This window comes from Protopterus annectens, chromosome 10.part0 (genome assembly GCF_019279795.1).
Source record: "Protopterus annectens isolate FY-2018-M chromosome 10.part0, PAN1.0, whole genome shotgun sequence".
In the NCBI taxonomy this organism is placed as follows: Eukaryota; Metazoa; Chordata; order Ceratodontiformes; family Protopteridae; genus Protopterus; species Protopterus annectens.
This window is the reverse complement of record NC_056744.1, coordinates 232,487,619-232,508,902: the sequence shown is the minus strand read 5'-3', so window position 1 is coordinate 232,508,902 and position 21,284 is coordinate 232,487,619.

Here is a 21,284-nt window from a genome sequence, read left to right as displayed (position 1 = left end):
TGAGTACAAACTCCCAGGCTCAGCGCTTCCTGGAATTTATCATCTCAAATGCCCTGGATCAGCTGGTAAACTCCCCTACCAGAGGCCACAACATATTGGACCTAGTCATCACCAACATGGGTGACAGGTGCTCTGTACCGGAGGTCAACCCATCTCTGGTTAGATCAGACCATAAACTAATCACCCTGGAAGTCCACACCCCACCACCAACCACAACCAAGGAAACTACAGTGAAAACCTTTTCTAAAGCAAACTTCACTTTACTTAAGGCAGAGGTGGTAAGTTTCACAGCCCCCACGCTAAAGGATAACACTGCCCAAGATGCAGAATCCTTTACAATTGCACTTTATGAGCACCTACAAGGATGCATGGATTGTGCCATCCCTAGCAAAACCGCGACTCACTCCCCTAAGAGAAGGAAACCAGTCTGGTGGACCCCTGCCATAAACAGGTTATACAACAAAAGGAGGAAACTAGTTCAGAAAAAAAGCAAATCCCAAGAAGGAAAGACATCCTGTTCAGTATCAGTAAGAAACTAAGGTCCTTCATAAAATCATCCAAGGCTAACTTCGAAAGAAAAATAGCCAAGGATTCGAAAAATAACCACAAAGCCTTCTTTAGCTATGTCAAGAATCTAAGTGGCAACTCGCAGATATGCTCTGAGATAGTGCAAAATAGCACAAAATATACTGAACCTTCTGATATTGCCAACATACTGGCAGATAGATTCAATGCAATCTTCACCTCCCTCTCACCTTCATAAGGGCCCACAACAATACCAGAAAAGTGTAGTGTCCTGGAGATCACAGAAGCACAGGTGAAAACAGCCCTTTCAAAAGCCAAAAACATAGCATCAATGGGGCCAGATGGTGTCCCAGGCTGTGTGTTGCATGAACTACAGAACGAACTAACCCCCACCTAAACACGCTGTCCAACCTCAGCCTCTCCACAGGTTACATGCCCATAGAATGGCGCACAGCAATAGTTATTCCTCTCCACAAAGGAGGGGCCACAACTGACCCTGGTAACTATCACCCCATAAGCTTGACTAGCCTGGTCTGCAAGGTTATGGAGCGCATCATCATGGAACTCATTAACAAAGACATTGGGAACCCCCAAACACTTGACCCGACCCAGTTCGGCTTTGTTAAGAGCAGATCATGCCTACTAAACCTGGTTGACTTCTTCGAGACAGTTACCAAGGCCATAGACGAGGGAAAGATGGTTCACACAGCCTACCTTGATCTCGCCAAGGCGTTCGACACCATTCCTCACTCAGGTATTATAGAAAAACTCACCAGCCTGAATATAAATCCTTACGTCACAAGATGGGTTGCCAACTGGCTTACAGACAGAACTCACACGGTAAGAATAGTGGGCTCCAGGTCTGACTCTAAACCAGTCACAAGGGGTGTCCTGTAAGGCTCGGTTCTGGGACCTCTACTGTTCAGCATATATTTCTCAGAAGTACAGGCAAGTACAGGAGGACTATGGCTAACCAAGTTTGCCGATGACTGCAAACTGGGAGCCATAATTGATTCTCCGGCTGACACGGACATCCTCCAAAAAGGCCTTACTTAGACAGACACCTGGTGTCAAAGTCATGGTCTCAAGCTAAATGCCAAAAAATGCATAGTCATCCCGTTTGGGAAAAACAAAACACCCACGAATTACCACATAGGTGGCAGCCCCCTTAATACAGAAGAGGTAATAAGAGATCTGGGGACCCAGGTAGATACTAATCTCTCCTTTGACAATCATATTGCCAAAGTAGTTTGGAAATCCTTCTATGTGGCCCATCTAATTACTAAGGGGTTCATATCTATAAATAAAGAGGATACAGTGCCCCTCTACTCGTCACTCATTAGACACATCATAGAGTACAATGCTGCATTTGGGATGTACCTCATAAGACACTTCCAACAGCTTGAAAGACCACAAAAGCACCTCACCAAGAGGATTACTGGCCTCAAACCTATGTCCTATGCAGCTCGACTGAAAAAACTCCAGCTGTACTCATATCGCTTACTCAGAGGTGATCTCTGCCTGACTTACAAAGCCATGTCCAACTCAGAACTGATGGACATGCTCCACCTAAAGAAATCCAAGTCACTGCGAGCCACATGCTGTAGTGAGCTAAACCTCACCACAACAATAAATAGAACATGCTGGAGGGATAGTTTCCTATCACAGAGACTCCCCATGCTTTGGAACAAAATTCCTAACTACATTAGGCAGAGCCCCTCACTAACACTCTTCAAGAGAAGCCTTGACAAGTGGATGGGTAACGGCAAATACACCCCTGGGATCACTTTATTGGCTCTGCTTTACAGAGGCTCAGTTAATTAATTAATGGGGCGGCGAAAGCCGACACACTCTGGCTAGGCTTATAAATGCCCTCGGGTAGATAGCCCAGTACCTACCTATGAACCTATATATATATATATATATATATATATATATATATATACATAGGTTTATTATTGAAATTCCAAAGCTGTATTTGTTGACCGGTCACACAATGGTCAACCCAAAATGCTGAATTCAGAATGTTAAAACAGCAGCTATGTCAAAAATGAATGTATCGATATCCATAGTTCGATATATTCAACATAGCAGGAGGTGACATCAGTCACCTATGCTATGTACCTTAATGTACAGTTACACTCTACAGTCAAAGGTACCTTAATTGTACTTTTTTTCAGGGGTCTACTCCTCCCTGCACTCACACATCCCCTGCAAATTAAATATACCAACTCCGAAATCGCATTACAGTAAGGAAATGGATTAATTCCCTGTTCCTCACTAAACCACAATCTCCATTCACAATGCCAAACTCAAATACTCGAAATATACTACCCATTTGGTGTAGTGTAGTGTAGAGCACAGGCACTTTGGACATTTAATAGTAAACCCTATATATATATATATATATATATATATATATATATATATATATATATATATACTGAGTAAAAGTTATAGGATTTCACTTTGCCATGTCCAACTATAGCTTCTTTCTAAGAAAGATATTAGGCAAATGTCTCTGCAATTTCGAAGTGATCTACTATTAACTCATTCACCATCTTTAGTGTTTTGTTTATTTTAGTGTAATATTGTTGCTTTGCTCTCCCCTGAAAGATGTTATGTATCTGCAAAATGATATTCTGTTGTTAACAGTATATTTAGTAAAATTCAAATCATACATTTTCCTGGCCTTTCTTGTTCCTAGGTTGAATTTTAAGGTCAGTTTGTATTTAGATCTATTTATGGCTGATGGGTTGTTCATCAATGACCATGGCTGTTTTTCTGCTTCATGAGTGCATCATATTCACGCTCCAAAAGAGTACAAAGTTTTGATTTGGAGATGCAGGGTATTCTTTTTTACTGGTTCACATGTTCTCAGTGAATTTTATAAATGATAACAAAAGATGCACCAAAAAATTTTTCATTTCTGTCTTTTCAGCCCTCCAGTCCAATCGTCCAAAGCTGACTGTATTGAACTGTAATCTGTACCATAAAATCTTCTTTTATAATTGCTTTTAATTTTCAGTACAATATGTGCAAAAATGAAAGAAAAGACATGTGGATGTATGTATGTATGTATGGATGGATAGATGGATGGACAACCTTCAAAGTCCATAATATACTTAAAAGGTCAAAGTTACCTAACTGGGGAGGAGGGAACGTTCACGCATATCTGACAAACTAATCTAGGAAGTGGCTAAAACCAGATCTAGCATATTTGCTCTAAAACTAGTTCAATAATTAATTTCTAGATGTTACTATTCAGCCTATTATGTGCAAAGTATAATGACCAGACTCCTGCCAAAATACCTGGATTTTTCCTGATACCTTTGCTAAATCTGTGCAAGACTGTTACTATTTGAGACTCAGTGCAATACACTATAAAAACCTACAATACTTACTATGATACCAAGTCATAGTGTATTATGTTAACAGCAGAAAATGACCTCTTGTACTGTAAGAGAAGAAATATCTTGCCTTACATATACGGTAGTTCTGTCACCCATTTTCCACTCTTTTTTCTTGTGATAAACAAGATAACAGGGATCATCATTTGGGGGAGAGGTGATATTATCATTAAATCATTTTTCATTTAAGTGTGAAGGAAATATTGAAACTACAGATATGTTGTACAGAAAAAACAATGTTTTCTTGCAGCCATATAAGAAACAAAAGGGGAATGTAGCCATTATATTCTTAGTTATTCTGTAACTATGTTATTCATCCTGTAAAAGCACAGAATTTTAAATTTGCTACCCAGGGAAGAGCACCATTCACAACTGACCAATTTCTGTCTAAGCCTGGACTATTTGCCAGAGTAGGAATATAATTTACCTGGCCACATACACTAAGTGCATTTTTTTTTATGCAGGCATAACAAACTGCTAAAGACAGAATAGCAGAACACTATTCAGATATCATGTATAGTGTCTTGAGTAATGTTTTAGAAAAGTATATCACTGAAACTTCTACATAATATTGTTTTATGTTTAGACTTAGGAAAACTGGCCCCAGGATTCAATAAACTCTGTGTAGGCTTTGCACAGAGCCTACATGGAGTTTACATGTTATTGAGACGGTGGGCAATGCACGGAAGTGCAGAAAGCATATTAATGAGGTGTGGCACACCTAAGCTAGGTTTCACGGCCGGCAACAGTATTGCTGGCCAGAAAACCACGTAAGTAAATGTGGATATCAATTCTTTGTAAAACAGAGCACCTATGGTCTGTAGATTTTGTGGAATGCCACAATGACCACCAGGGCTTCTCAGATAGCTGTGACTCTGTTAGTTCAACCTATCTCCACAAAGGCCAACATAATGCAGAGATATTTAAGTAGAAATAGAGACACAATTGTCATAGTTGTTGCATAGACATGTGGTAGAATGAAATTCAAACATACCAGTCATCCCCTTTGAGCAAGATATGGGAACAATGGCATACATAATGGGGGACAAAGGCCCAAAAATAGGGACAGATATTTAATATTGCACTTCCAAACTTAGAATGTTGATAGAATAAACAGGCTGTACATTAGCATGAACTGCCTGAAGAGCATGAAGTTTGAAACTCAAATGTCAGTCATCAGTTTCTGACTTCACTCTGTAATAACATGCCAATGATTTGCCAGAAAACAAAAATGTAAGTAGGAAAAAAAATCACAAATATGAGACAAAATCTAGACATTCTGCACAAAGCAGGACAGTTGAGAGGTATGCACTCAAATGTATGTAATATTGAGTCACATCAGTGCAGACATCGTCCCAGTGATATGGCAAAATGCCACAAACGTAATAAGGACAACATCTGAACATCCTGGGAATATCTGGACAGTTGAGAGGTATGAATGTGAAGTATATAGTCTAAACACAATACAGGACACTGTACTCACAGTGCAGAGTATTATGATATCCCATTTCTGGCATTATGTTCTGAAGCTGTGTTAATGATCTGTTACAGGACATGAGACTGCCATGTAAAATGACCCCTCAGGGGAAGTAAGGACACAGATAAAATGTAGGAGTGAACACAGGGAAAACTGTCAAGTGAAACTCCCTCATGTATAGCGGAGGTGGTCATGTCAATGAAAGATGGTTGTAGCAGCAACACCAAGTACATATATATATATATATATATATATATATATATATATATATATATATATATATATATATGGTACAGTACAGACTGTACATTAAAAATGTATTTGTGACTGTCACATTAGGTGACATAATAATGGGGGGATGTCTATGTGAGATTAGCATCCTTACATGAATAATGTAGAGGACATTTATCAGAGATTTAACATAAAATTGGGTAGGGTGCATATTGTGAAGCTGTGCAAACTGATATGCCTGAATATGAGTGTACACTCAGCAGAGGTCTCCAGCAAGGTGGCCACAAGTAAAGGATCATGGAAAACATTACAATAGCCAACCACAATCATGGACAATATCAGAATAATAGAGTCACTAATCCCATGCCTCTGATACAACATATGTGATGTAGATTGATAAGAGATGAGTCTACACACACACACACACATACACCACACACACACACACACACACACACACACACACACATACACACACACACACACACACACACACACACTTGAACAACTATTATAATGCATCCAGACTGTATGAGGGTAACCATGCACACTGTCCTGGCACTGGCATTGTAACATTTGCTGGAGGTGTTAGGAGAGACACTGCTATACCTGTATGTGACAGTATTGGCAATACAGGTGAGTTACCTTGTTGTTTATGGTAACTATATATATATATATATATATATATATATATATATATATATATATATATATATATATATATAGATAGATATGTAGATGGCACAATCCACACTGTCATGGAAGATATATATGCCATTAATGCTGTCAAACACCTAGGTATGTAGTGCGTGCATAAGCAGAACAGGTAACACACATGCATCTGGTGCAATAACTTGATTGGTATTCGGCACAATTAGACAGTCATGTATATTCTACAAAAGAGCACCTAGGTGTGGCCAATAAGCTGTGTGACAGCACACTGTGACAAAGGTGGTGCACTTCTGTAACACATCACTGGAAGATGTGTAGGAAGCTACATGAAGAAGGGTGCTCTATACACAGTTATTTGTGAGATGAAGGGTGATAAATATGAAGTTATTATTGCCTCTGATATGCATGTCCTTCACATATCCAGCAGTTGTGTTACATTTAAGGGAGTAGTCAGCACTGTGACCACATGGTGGTAGATGTACCACTTACTCTCTACCCCAGGATACAGGTCACATACCTATTGGTCTGATTATAGGGTGTGATGTCCACATTATACTTGGGTGGTGTGTCTGTTTCCTGATTCAACAAATGTCTCATGTTTCTTGTAAATGCAAGTGTTGTTATGGCTGTGGCAGCAATATGTGTTGACACTGTCTGTATTATAGTAATATCACAGTTGGAGTCAGTGATTGGCCACAAACTGTGGATCTTCAAGCAGTTGGTTGGACACAGCAAATGTATGTCTTGTGTGATGTCCATCACTTAACTGCTGTGCAGGAAAGGGCCTAGCAAACACCCCTGATATATTGATCTGATCACTGGACCTGAGATATCTGTCATGTCACACATTTCAATATAGTGAAATGCCATGTCTGTAATGCACTGCTCTACACATTTGGTGATATAACTGTTTATGGCCACATACGACAGTGATTGAATACCTCAGTATAGATTCATGTCAAATGTGTTGATCTGTTCATGTTCCTCAACACGATACTGTTGTCATCATGCATGTCCTCAATGACCTCTTTGGGGACATCTATCAGATGTAACAGACCTGATGTAGCATTAACAGCTCACACAGATCTGTTGCACACACCTGGAATATTACTAGTACACATGCAGAAGATGTTCATGATGACATGTTTGTCATCCTTACAGTTGAGGAGAGTCAGGATGTTTCTATACATGCATTCATCAGGTGCTGTCCTCCCCATCTCATGTGGATTCCTGTTGATGTACACCCTTGTATGGGAACATAGTTCTTGTGGAGGTTGCTTTAAACTGTGTATTCAATGGAGGGGTATGTGCTGAGTCACACCAGAGGTGATCTGTGATGTTTTCACAGCCATTGATTCCATGTGATAGGCCTGGATGAAGGTAAACAGTGCTTACTGCCTATTTTGATCTGGCCTAGGTTTTGACATAATCACACAAGCAGATATCATTTAGAACCCCCCCCCAAGCTGTGGATTAAACCTTGCATCAGTTGATGGGTAACCAGTTGGCTCACTGACAAAACACATTATGCTAAAGTTGGTGAATCAACTTGTACCAGTAGAGCTGTCACCACTGGCAAACCCCAGAGATTTGTGCCTGGGTCTTCACTGTTTGAACTGTATTTCTCGACAGTTCAGGCTGAAGTATATGGCCTTTAGCTTACCAAGTTTGCTGATGTTTGCATATTGTGTACAATCACTGAGTCTACCAAAGGTGATATAGTACAGGAGGAGGCGCTAACACACACAACTGAATGGTAACAAAGGCACACATTGTAAAAATACATTTAGAAATGTGTATTTGTAATGTTATCCATCTGAAAAGTGAAGTTCTATGTTAATCACAGCAGTGACAACAGTCCTGCTATGCAGAAACCCAGTGATGCAAGCACTGAAAACACATGTAAGATAGCAATCTGAACATTGACCACAAAGTGTCCACACTGCTACTGAAAGCCTTTGTTGTGCACATCATAAGTTGTGCCATCATATTGAGATCTTAGCATTGAATGACAGCACTGTAGTCAGACCTCATTACAACACTAATAGAGTATAATGCTCTTTTTTACATGTACCTCACCAGACACTTATTAGCTGGTAAGACCACAGGGCTTTTTCAACAAAATTACACAGGGTGCACTAACCATGCCATTGTGTATGTGGTAGATTAAAAGCAATGTCACTGTAATCTTATTTGTATAGGATAAGGTGACTTCTGCCTAGCCTCCAGACCAGAAGCTGTCCCTTCCCTGGTGGAAGTACTGCATATCCAAAAATGTGATATAGCTGATGACATCAGTAGTGTCTGTTGAGAATATAATAGTGTCTCACATGCTGGTGCAAAATGCTCTCTGTAATTTCTAGCAACAGCTTACACATACATACACACACACACACACACACACACACACACACACACACACACACACACACACACACACACACACACACACACACACACACACACACACACACACACACACACACACACACACACACACCAAGGCAACTGCAATGAGAATGGTAGCCCTTCCTATTTAAGTGCACAAACTACAGAACCCAGTACTTTACATAAACACCACACCACAAGTCTGATTTATACAGGAGTGCAGGTAAACTAATAGTAGATGATATCAGCAGGCTATGTGGGGGACAACAGGATGGTTGGCCTGCATAGACACATTGCTTCATAGGTTCATATGAGACCACTAGTCTTATAGCACTAGAGTGTTTAGCAGCCTAGCTGTATACCAAAACACAAGTATCCTTTTTGATCATAATTGGATGGTTGTTTTTAGTGGAGCAAGTTTGTGAGAAGCACCAACTGGCCCTGTCCATGAGGGACATATGTGCCAGCCCAGAGATGACTTTACAATCACTCAACCAGTACTAAAGGTCACACTTGAACAGGGTTATGGATCCTATTACAGAGGAGTATGGATCATTGTGGGATATATTTGTCTCCCCAACATGTTCAGTTTATTTCACATGAAAAGTTGAGAACCCTGGGGCAAATTATTCTTGCCCAATAAACAGCATGTAGGTAAACCAGGCAGGATACAAAGTGCAAAACAGCAGTAAAAAATCCAAACCCTGGAAATGCTGAGGTAAAATGCAATATTTATTCCAAACAGGAAAAAACTCATGAAGCTTTTCAGGATCAACCCTTCATCAGTGTGCTTTGGATTTTTTACTACTGGTTTGCAAATTATTCTTGTCCCATTTGAATTGCAGTTGCCCATCATTTCCAGAAAGGCAGGGTCTGAGACTGCTCTGTGAGGCAGATACTGCATGATACTGAGTAGTGACAGGTATGTCAGTCTTTCCATGTATGTCATGTTTGGAGGTCTGAGATTGTCCCAGTGATAATCCTGTGTTTTCACCAATTGATGCAAGTGTCTGGTGAGGTACAGCCAGATGTGAGAATTGTACTCTAGTACTGATGTGATAAGGGTAGAGTGCAGCAGATGTATGACTACCATGGTCTTGGATGTGATGCTCATATGTATGACGTGTGCAATGCAAATTGTGTGTGTCACCACTATGGGCAAATAGTGATGAAAGTGTAGATTGCTATCAACATGTGTTCCCTAGTCTCACAACACTGTGTTTGAGCTTAGGGGGGGTGTTAAGTATATCATAATTCACAGGGTACATCACTGACAAAGGGGAGAATGAGTCAGTGTATGATTTAACATTCAGTCAGTGAGTTTGGCACCATTTATTAGTCTGTATCAGCCCCTTTTGTAATATGTTATCATTGGGGGAGTGCATCCAGTTAACAGTCATATGCAAACTTGTAAACTACAGGATATCTACTATTGCCTGCACTTCAGGGAAGTATTTTCCAAACAGTTGACGGCCCAGAACAGATCATTGTGGTATTCCACTGGAGAATGGGCTAGTGGTGGAGGTGCAGTCCCCAACTCTGAGAGTGTGTGTTCTGTCATTGAGCAAGTTGGTTATCCATCTGATACTGTATGGCCTAATTCCCAGGTGGGAGATCTTAATTATGACATGAATGGAGTATAGTGTCAAAGGTCTTGGATACCTCAACAAAGGTGTTATGTCTTGTTATCCCTCATACAGGTCTTTGGGGTCAGTATTCAAGAACTCTACAAGGGTCAGTAAGTAAGATCTACTCTTGACAAAACCAAAATGGGTAGGGTCAAGGGCATTGAAGGTCATCTATGTCCCTGTGGATATGGTCCATTCTGATTCCTGCACTAGCCTTGCAGATGAGGCTTTTTAGGCATATGTTTTAATAGTTGTAGTTCTGCATGTTACCAGACTGATGTGTATTGCATAGCACACAACAGTTTATATTACATTTTGCAGTGTGGTTGATATATGTGTGGAAAAAGTAATGAGACCCCAAGGTTCCAGTGGTTGGGGAGGTGCAAACACATTGATGTATTATAAATATGTGATACACTGTTAGATAGGGCCCTCAGCTTGTAATGTTTTCACATGTAATTTCATGTCTTACACAGCAAATGAACAGTAAACAGCTGTAATACAGCATAATATAAACATTTCCATAGATCGGCAAGCAGTGGGTTTGAGCCATGGTTTGCAAGGTGTATACACATGTGAGATACACATGGTAAGCAGTGGGTAAATGCTAGCTGCATTGTTAAAGCCTGACAGCATCGAGTCTATGAAACACACCTGCTGCTTAACTGGCTCTGTGGTAGCACTTGTTAATGCATTAATGCATTCCTTTTTTTGGGCAAGATGGTTCTGGGTTTGAATACAGATGTATCGAATACTTAAGCAATAATCAACTACATTGGTGTGGTATTTTAAGATTTACCCACAGTTGGTGTGGTTTAATCATGAGGGTGAGGCCTGAGTGATTAAATAAAGCCAACCATGGGTAAATATTAATATACCACACCACAGAGTTAGTTATTCCTATTATGCAATGACATTATTTAAGAAAAAAATACTAACTTTTCTTAAATAATGTCTTTGTATAACAGTGCTGTGGTGTTCTTCTGCTTCTGGTACATATCCTGTTGCCTTTTTTTGATGTACTGCGCATGTGTATGGGACTTGCATTCCCACGCATACTCAGTAGATTAGTACTTTGGAAAGGAAGCAATGGAAAAAAGAAGGTCTCCATTACTCCTTTTTTCTTTTCTTTTTTTTTTTTTAATAAAAAAAAATGCTTAGGACAGATTAGGGGTAGAAGAGAGACAGAATGGAGGAAATACAAGGAAAATCAGGTACATGTCTTTAGTTTTGAATAACGTACCTGATTTTCCTAGTATTTTCTCCTTCCTGTCTCTCTGGTATGTTCAGAGTCCAGATTTCTGGTTGCATTTATTTATTTTTGTTAAAAAAATGAAAAGTTATAGTATATACCAATGGAAAAAAGTTCAGGTGACCAGACCTTTATCCATTGTTATATACTTGGATTTTCAACGGGCAAGCTGATTAGGCTGACCAATCAGCATGCTCCATTTGAATATTAATGGCCAGTCATTGTACAATTTAAAATACTTTTCATTACAGAGTGATAATGCTATGACATTAATTGTTTATATGAGATGTGTTGCTGTGTGTTGGCAAAGTGCTGTGCGGTTAAGTGGCATTGTGCAGAGGTAACTGCAGCATTTTGCCACCTCTCACCATCTCTGAGCATTGCTGCAGGTTGGACACCTCCTTGCAAACATGCAGCCCAAATAAGTGAAGGGATCCTTTGCTTTTTCTGCTACTTATGTGTGCTGTGTGTGATTTTATTTTTTGACCAGATTCAATGTGTTAAAATGGGGTAGATTGGAAAGTGGTGAAATGGGGAGAAGCAGTGAGAAGAACAAAGTCTGACAGTTAGTACTGAGTCTCTGGAATACACCTGCTACTTAACTGACTCTGTGGCAGCATGTGTTAATGCATTTAATGCAGTGATACATTCCTTTCTGGGGCCAGATAATACTGGGCTCAAATAGAGCCGTATGTAATATTTTTAGCTACTTTCACATTACATTTACTGCACTTTGGTGCATGATGCACATCACTGTGCAATAATGCATTAAAGAAAAGTCATGAAGAAAATAGGATAGTAGTGAAATGGGGAGCAAGCAGAGCAGGAATGTGCAGGAGTGAGGTAGGAAAGAACCATAGCTATCCAGAGAGAGGGGAGATCACTGCACAATCATGTTGTATAGCCAATTGGACTGAACCAAGTGTATTAAGAAGACATGTGTGTGACAGGGAAAGCCTTGTATAGGATAACTTTTTTTTTGAGAGAGTGGAATGTTGGCGATGGGATGTAGGTATGTCTGGGTCAGGTAAGTTGGGTAGGTGAGGAAGCAATTGTAGATAGATGAGACAAACAAGACATGAGATAGGGATGGGAATGGACACAAAAGGTTAGAAAACACGATAATTGGGATGAGGGTGGGGGCATCCAGAATCCATGGTCATCAAGCTGGATGACAGTGAGAATCATGTCCTCACCCATTGGACTGTCATCACTGTCACCTTACTCCACCAGTGGCTGGATTACTTTAAATCTGCTTCTTCCTACTCCTACTACAGTGTAAAATGAGGGCGAGCAGCCTCTTCAGCCGGCGTAGGCATGCACCAACAGTGCAGTGCATAATGCTATACACCACCCCTGACATCTCAGCACAGGTGATAAAATCACCATCTCCGCTTCTGCTCCTGGAGGACATCACAGGATTGGCCTCTGGGGCAGGATTATCTGAGGGGGCAGATAGTGCAGGGGCAGCAGAGGTGGTGCTGCCGGGTTGGCACCCAGACATGCTGGGCAATGGTGGAAGAGCTGATGTAGGGGGAGGCAGGTGGATCCTGTGGGGTAGGTCTACCCCACTTTTCTGTGGAGCAATTAGTGATGTGGTACACATGGAAGACATAGACATATTTTCACTACATTTAATAAAATACAACAAAATAAAAATAAAGATGAAGATTGGGGTGAGAGAAAAAAGAGATAGTATTAGTACCTTCATATGTGACATACAATGCACTAATACAATTATTTGACTCTATTGTCTTAACCTTTACTTTTATGACTCCCACCTCCTAACAGATAGCCTTTTTCTCTTCAGACTACCTGCTCCTAACAGATACACACGGCACTACAGATTGTAACAAGTACTCCTTGACATGTGCATATATTGCACATATGAGTTTTCTAGTTATACAGATTGCAGTTTACAGCAGTGCATGCATGCCACCCATATAGAGTTTTACTTTAAACCTTTAAGTTACACATAATTGAACAATTAACAGTACTGTATAGTTGGGAAGTGTAGCCTTTGTACCCACAACCTCCAACTAAAGCCTAATATTGCATCTTGGTTTGTGCTATAGACTAATGCATACATACTCACTTTTAAGGTTGAGATATGCATGCTCAATTTGATACAGCTATAAAATACCAAACACGCTATCTTTTACATTTAATACTACAATAACACTACTCTTTTGCTGCATACATACTACATGCTTCCCTCATCCTCACCAATATAGCCCCATGGATTCTTACATTGACCTCCTGGCTCATGGCAGCTGTGGAAAAAGCAGAACAGAACAGAATACCGTTCTGAATACCAGTCTTGTCTATATTCAGCTTTTAAGTCTTACAAGTAAGCTTTGTATTTGATACTTACACAGTTGTGGGATGTCTGCAGTCCTAAATTCCTCAATCCAAGCATCAAGGGTATCCATCTTCCTCTCCCTTTGGTCATTATAGTGATGCCTACATTGGTCATCAGTACACGGGATACTGGTGGCACTGGTTATAGCCTGGTCCAAACTATTTCAAGCATCCGACTCATACTGGGAGCTAGAATAGTCCCCCTGCAGAAGCCTGGCATGGTGGTGTTTAACTAGGAGCCCAGTAATAATTTTGGATTCCTGGATACCCCATCTCTGTGTCCTAAATATGACACCTTCTCCAAAAATGCCTGCCATGTCTACCATGGATCAAGAGCAATGGAGAGTGATGGTTTCACACCAGTTCCAGTCATCATGTTTACAGGGAATGCACACACTGTTTGAAAATGTTGTGCTCCTTTTTCCATTGCAAAAACACTGTGCTCGGCAGTGTGTATCTTTGAGCACCATGTTTGCACAATGGTAAGCGGAACTCAAGAGTAGCAAGCAAAGCAAATTCAAGGTTATTGGATGTACAGGCAGTTGTGTACGTGTGTTAGACAAATGTGAAGGCAATTGTAGTCCAGATAGCAGAAATGTACTTACAGAAATATAGTACACGACATACCCAAAATCATACATTTGAGAATAAATGTGATAATACATAGATAAATGAATACATCACTGACACAATACTAGTGCCTCAACCCTTGTATATATATATAATTAATATCAGCTACAACATGTCAAGTGTTATAATTGAGACTGACAATAATGGGAAGTGGAACAACAGTAAAAGTGTATGTAATATACTGTAATTGAACCCAAGAACATGTGTTGGCAGTACTACCTGCTGTCACAAGAAGATTGACAAGACACTTGTCTATGTTGCAGTTTATTGCTATAAACTACAATGTCACAACAGTAAAACAAGGGTTGCACATCCTGTTCTAGAACTCAGGACCATCTGTACTCTTGCCCTACACTTAATATCTTCTGCCACAGGACTATTTACATGACATTCCCTATTTTACTAACCATTCTTAAAGTCTCGCTGTTAACTGCAGTGCGACATCACTTATAAGATTTGCTCAATCCCAGTAGTATTAATTGAATGCATCTGGCTTCTATTTTCTTCTGTCTGAGTCCTGTCTGATTCCCAGATGGACCAGTTGTCCAGTTTGCGCACTGTTGCACAGCCAAACCTGGCACTGACCGATAAAAAAGAAAAACAAAAGTAAGAAAAGGGAGAGGTAGATGAAATGAGGAAAAGCAATCTATGACATACTCAGTAGAAAATGTTATTACACATGAGATAATTCAACTTAGGTCTGGGTTTGAACTCTTACTCCAATGCACCTTCAGAACACATGATGGATGGTTTAAAATTATCCCTCTTTGAACACAAACAGCTTTGTAACAAAGAATGTGACTCAATATGCACACAATCAACTGCAACAGCATCTGCAGTGCTATCAAACTATACTTATTTATTTATTTAACATTTGTTAACCAGGAAAGTCCAACTTGGAACAAAGCCAATTTTCAGTGGTGGCCCGGGGAGAAAGGCTCCAGATGCATGTCTTTGTAACATGGGAGGAAATCAGAGCACCCAGAGGAAACCCACATGAATGCAGGGAGGACATGTAGACTCCACACAGAAGTCACCCCAGCCGAGAATCAAACCGGTGAACCTCTTGCTGTGAGTTGACAACTCTACCGCTGCACCACTGCACTGTCCTTAGTTGCAACCCCTTAAAACCAAAAACTGAAGGCGTGCCCAAGTGTTATTTGTACATGCATTCGTTTTGGATGTAGTGCACCTAGTGATCACACAACCTATCATGAGTACTGCTTCTAAACATACAGCTCTAACATTTGTGTGCTTGTTGGCCATTCTTCATTTCTCTGAGCAGTGCTCTGAGACATGCAGTGTGTATGCCATTCTATGTCTATTGACCTTAAGATGTGTGAATATATTAAGTGGAAATAATTTCATATACAGTCGTCAACAAATGAATGGCAGTTTGGATAATAAGGAACACAACCTGTGACTTGTGTGCTGCTTACTTACATTTCCAACCTTATATCTTACACTTTGTAGATGTGGCCTGACATGCCTACTGGAAGTAAGGAAGCCTGCAGTGCTGTTGCGTTTTCCTTCTACCAAACACTAATCAGTCACAATTGCAACCCCTTAAAAGCAAACACTGAAGGAATGCCTGCACTATCTTTACAACTCCTACATGGATCCAACATTTTAGGATTCAGCAACTCTAATGAGTTCACACCTCATTTGCATCTTCACCATGTTAACATCCCTGAATCTACACCATAGAAAGACAACCATGTAGCTAGGCAAACTGATGGTGGGGACACTTGTTTCTGCTGGAAAGACTGCACATAATACTATTTCTTCAGGATATATCTGTGCAGAGAAGTACTGCACTTCAGAAGATATGCTTACATTTGGTCAGCTACATACTGTATATGCTGGAATGTATTAAGAAAAAGCTGAAGCATAGGCTTTTGCACTTTTATCTGCATGCAGTAGTTAGAAGTGTACTGATGGCATGGGCATGTTTGTCAATCCATTTCATGCTGTGTGATAAATATGCACAGATGTTTCAGGGGCAGTTCCTTTGATATAACTTTTAGCATTTCAAAGAGGGCTTCTTAGCAAATTGTGTCATTTTCCTGTTCCTTTGGGGAGATGCATAGGTGAGTCACTATTATGGCACAAAAAAGGATAGACTTTTTTGTGGGGGGGGGGTGGTAGCAAAGGTGCATTACTGTTATGGCAGAAACAAGGATCTGTTGCTCTATTGGTGTGATACAAGTATATACCACTCATTCCTATTTTTACACAATACACTAGGTTCAAGACTTACCTTGTAAAGGCAGAAGTTGACATGGTTCTGTTTGTGTAAACTCCTTTTCGTAGCTGTATTCCAAAAGTTTTGGAATAAGCAGGACAAACCAGCGCAGAGTCTACACAGATGGTTTATAGCTTACTGAATAGCTCCACCATGTTGGATAAGTTGATTAACATACAATTCAGCTACTTATGCTGTAATTAGTATACATTGGTATTTACCAAATTTGCATGGGGCTGCGCACCTTTAAATGGCACTTACTGAATCTAAAACTTTCTGCAGCTGTTTGCACATCGTGTTGCAACATGCACTTGGTGAATAACAATCGTGTAGGCTTTATTGAATCCTGGGGTGGGTCTTTCTCCAGAGGCAGGGACCATCTCTAGAAGCAGATCTCCTTGAGTTCAGATGGAAACAATGTTAAGGGCTGATAAATAGCCTGATTTTAACATAGCTACTAGTATCAAACCACTGCAGATGAAAACATATTCTTTTTTGAAATTATTATTGCACCCTAATAAGTGTATTTTAGTTGCACTTTTGCATAGCATGTATTTTAAAGATGAAATTGTTGAATGTCTCTAAACTGCAATATAATGATTGACTGGATTGATCAGGAGATTGCAAAATAAACTTTGGTGTTCGATTGCTTTTTTGCATCTCATGAAATATGTGTAATGTGAAAGTTTAAACTTTAACAGCACTTTCCTAAACCATCTTAACAATCTTGCTTCAATAAAAACTAAGAGTTAAAGCTTCTGCCTCCCCTTGGTTAACTAAAGAAACCAAACAAATTATGCACCTTAAAGATAAGAAATGGAAAATATATATCAGAAATACAAATCACCCTCTGTCCGAACTGAAGTTAAACAACTCTGTAACACAGCAAAAAAAAAAATAATAATCAGGGACCGTAAATCATACTATAGCAAACTACAATCTGAACACTCAACCAACCTTATAAAATTCTGGAGCTCCATCTCCTCCCTCCTTCACCTTGGCAAAAAAGATAACCCATGCCCAAACCTAAATTATGCTGATCTAGTGTTAAATAATACAATCAGAATGCAATACACAGGAGGTTCAGATTCAAAAGTTTACTAGTGTACACCAGGAGGCAAAAAACCATACAAGTACAGAATTTTGTCTGACATGATGCAGGAAGTACAGAATATTTTATAGTGTTTGCATTCAAGTTATGCCCACCTTACTGACGTGCTTAGTCACAAGGCATCTACATCACTTTTACTAACAGTATTCTATTCATTTAATAATGCTGATGCAATACATTTAAAAAAACTTTTCCTTTAGATACAATACGGCCTTGCTATCCAGCTGGCCAGTCATTATGTCTTTCTGTAAAGTTACTTTTTAGAGGTCTTATATCAGTTTGAATACAATAGCAGATTCAGACTTTAAATTCACCTCTTTGTTCACTGTTTTACTTTCTCACCAGCTGTGTTCTTATCTTACAGGGACAAATTACTACATCAGGAAAGGAAGATCCAAGGACAAGTTATCTTATCGGGAAGAAGCGGAAGATTTACACATTTTAATTTCCTGACCCAGCAGATAATCACTTATGAAAAGCATAACATTAAGCTTGCTGAGCTGGCAGCTGCCAGGGTCAGGGGTCAAAGCACACTGCAGTTTCAGAAGCTACTTGCATTTACACATGACTTTATCCCTTCTGTTATATGATTAATAGAATAAAATGCATTATAAACTACCTTGCTTTTAAACTAGCATTTCCCATATATTTAAATACATATTTTTCTAACATTTTCCCCCTATTAATACTTTTTATTTTATTTTGAAGTATGCATAGTGTCATGTTATCTCCTAGCCTTTCCCACTCAGGATTTTCAGCTAGGTGAGTCATTTAATCTATACTTCAGAAAAAGCGTCATCTGAAATTAATCTTTTAATTTCAATATCTTGGTAGAAAGTTTCAGTAACAGATACATTAACAAAATTTTTGATTAATCTTTTCATGCAGGGAATTCCACAGCAAACACATGCTCCTATTAGGAGTATACCCACATAAATAGCAATTAGAATGTTCATTAGGATGGAACCCCACCCCCAAACAGATTCTGGAAGAAGTCCGTCAGTGGGTTTGGGCCTGGTTCAGTCATGGCTGATACTTGCTGAATTACCTCTAGGTGATTATTTATCTCATGGCGATTGTCAGGGATGAAAGCACAGCATTCTTCTTTGATAAGCGCGCACGTACCACCTCTCGCCGCTAGGGTGAAGTCAAGAGCCATCCGATTTTGTAGCACAACAGTTCTCATTGCATTCAGTTCATCAGTCACCAATTCTAGGGCGGAAAAAGTTGCATTATTCATTACTTCGAGAAGTTTCGACAACTTCCTCAGCTCCCAGATTGATTTGACTGCTCCATAGACTGGTAGTATTCCTGCCCAGGATATAACACTGTCACCCAAGTCTATATGAGTCAATTTACTTTTGTCTTTTACTGAATTATGGTATTTTCAACCAGCTTTGATTTTCCCAACTGGATTTACAGTTTTTTTTAACTGGACCTTCAGATTTTCGAGTTGTTTTCCTTACGTTTGATATCTTACCCAAAGGTAATTCTGCAGTATGTCTTATTGCTGGAACCAGATAACCCAAAAAACAACTGCCGGACCAATTCTCAGGTAACCATTTATATGCCTTTTTCCCACAAATAAAATAACAGTTTTTTACTTTAGTACTAATACGCATCAGCCCTGCATGAAACATTTTCTGATCTATAACTGACAATTGTTTAAACAAAACAGGGTTTTGTCGTACTTCATTCAATGTTGTTTTCATTGTGCTCAAATATGAATCATAGTTAGTATTACAAACAGTACCTCCACTTTTAACTTCAATGCAACACTTGTAGGATATCGTAATATTACAATTACTCCATCCTACTTGGAGGGTATCGTTTTTTAAAAAGCACACAATTCCCTTTTGTGTAACAGGTAAAAATAATGCTATTTTGTCTTGTGATCTCACAGTTTCTGTGTCGAAAAGTAAATTCTCCCAAGTCTCATTTATCCCCAAAGGGACGGTGGACATTATCAGTCCTCCATATGCTGTTGGTATAGCTGTACAAACCCAGCAATTTGAAATGTTCATAGTCTCTGCATACACACATTTCATGGCCAGGTATGTGTTAAAATTTGGATGCCAGTCTATAGACGTTTTATCATGCCTTCCCACTTTCACTTGTGTGGTTGTGTGTAGGATGAACCACAGCAAGAGAAAAATTGTCACAATTGCAGTTAATAAATGTACACACAACAAAATGATTATGCAACATCTCTGGGGTTGATCTAAACTTTTATTCACTTTGCTTTTGGCCATCTCGGTCTGTTTGTGTATCAGTCTCAAAGTTTTTATCAAGTTGAAAGTTCTTTACCGGTTTACAATGCGTCAAATGAACCCAGGACGTCCTCTCAGCTACTCTGACTGCAGTAGGCGTTGCCAAAAGAACCTGGTACGGACCTTCCCACTTTGGACTCGCCCAGTTTTTTTTTTTTTTTGTCACTTTCAGCCAGACCCATGACCCTGGGGCCAAGACTGCTTCCACCGGTCTGGTCTGTTCCTTATCTGAATAAGAGTTAAACTGCAAAACAGATTTATTCCTTAACAATTTTTTCATATATTCTGCTAACGAACTGTCAGCCTCCTGCTCTGCAGGCATGAGAGCTTTCCACTGAGGCACATAATATGCTCTCCCAAAAACCATTTCAAAGGGAGTCAAACCCTTTACATTTGGAACCATTTTCATACTCAGCAGTGCTAAAGGCAGACAGTATATCCAATTCTTTTGGGTCTCCTCTACTAGCTTCCTAAGCTTACTTTTAAGGGTACCATTGTACCTTTCCACCAGTCCTGCTGGCTGTGGGTGGTAGGCACAATGGTTCTTTAAGGAGATACTAAAAAAATCTCCCAAGCTGGTGAATCATCTGATTCACAAAATGTGTGCCATTGTCACTATAAATCCTCTCCGGAATGCCAAATCTAGGGATTACTTCTTTTATCAGGGCTTTTGCCACTGTTGCTGCATCCGGGTTTTTGGTTGGAAAAGCTTCTACCCATTTAGAAAACATGTTTACAATAACTAAACAAAACTTCTTCCCTTCACATTTATTTAATTCTATGAAATCCATACAAATAGTATGGAACGGGTATGGTGGTATAGGAAAACTTTCTTGCTTGGTTTTAAATGCTCCTTGTGCATGGTGCTTGTTACAAGTATGACAAGCTGCACAAAATTTTTTTGTGTAGTTTATGTATCCATATGTTTGGAATATTCGATTTACTAACTGTACCATCCCCCCTGTTGAGACATGGCACTGCCCATGGCTCAACAAAGCTGCATATCTAAATAAATTAGACGGCAATATCGTTTTTTTTTTTTTTGGAAATGTACTGTCCATTCTCAAAAATTGCACCTCGTTTT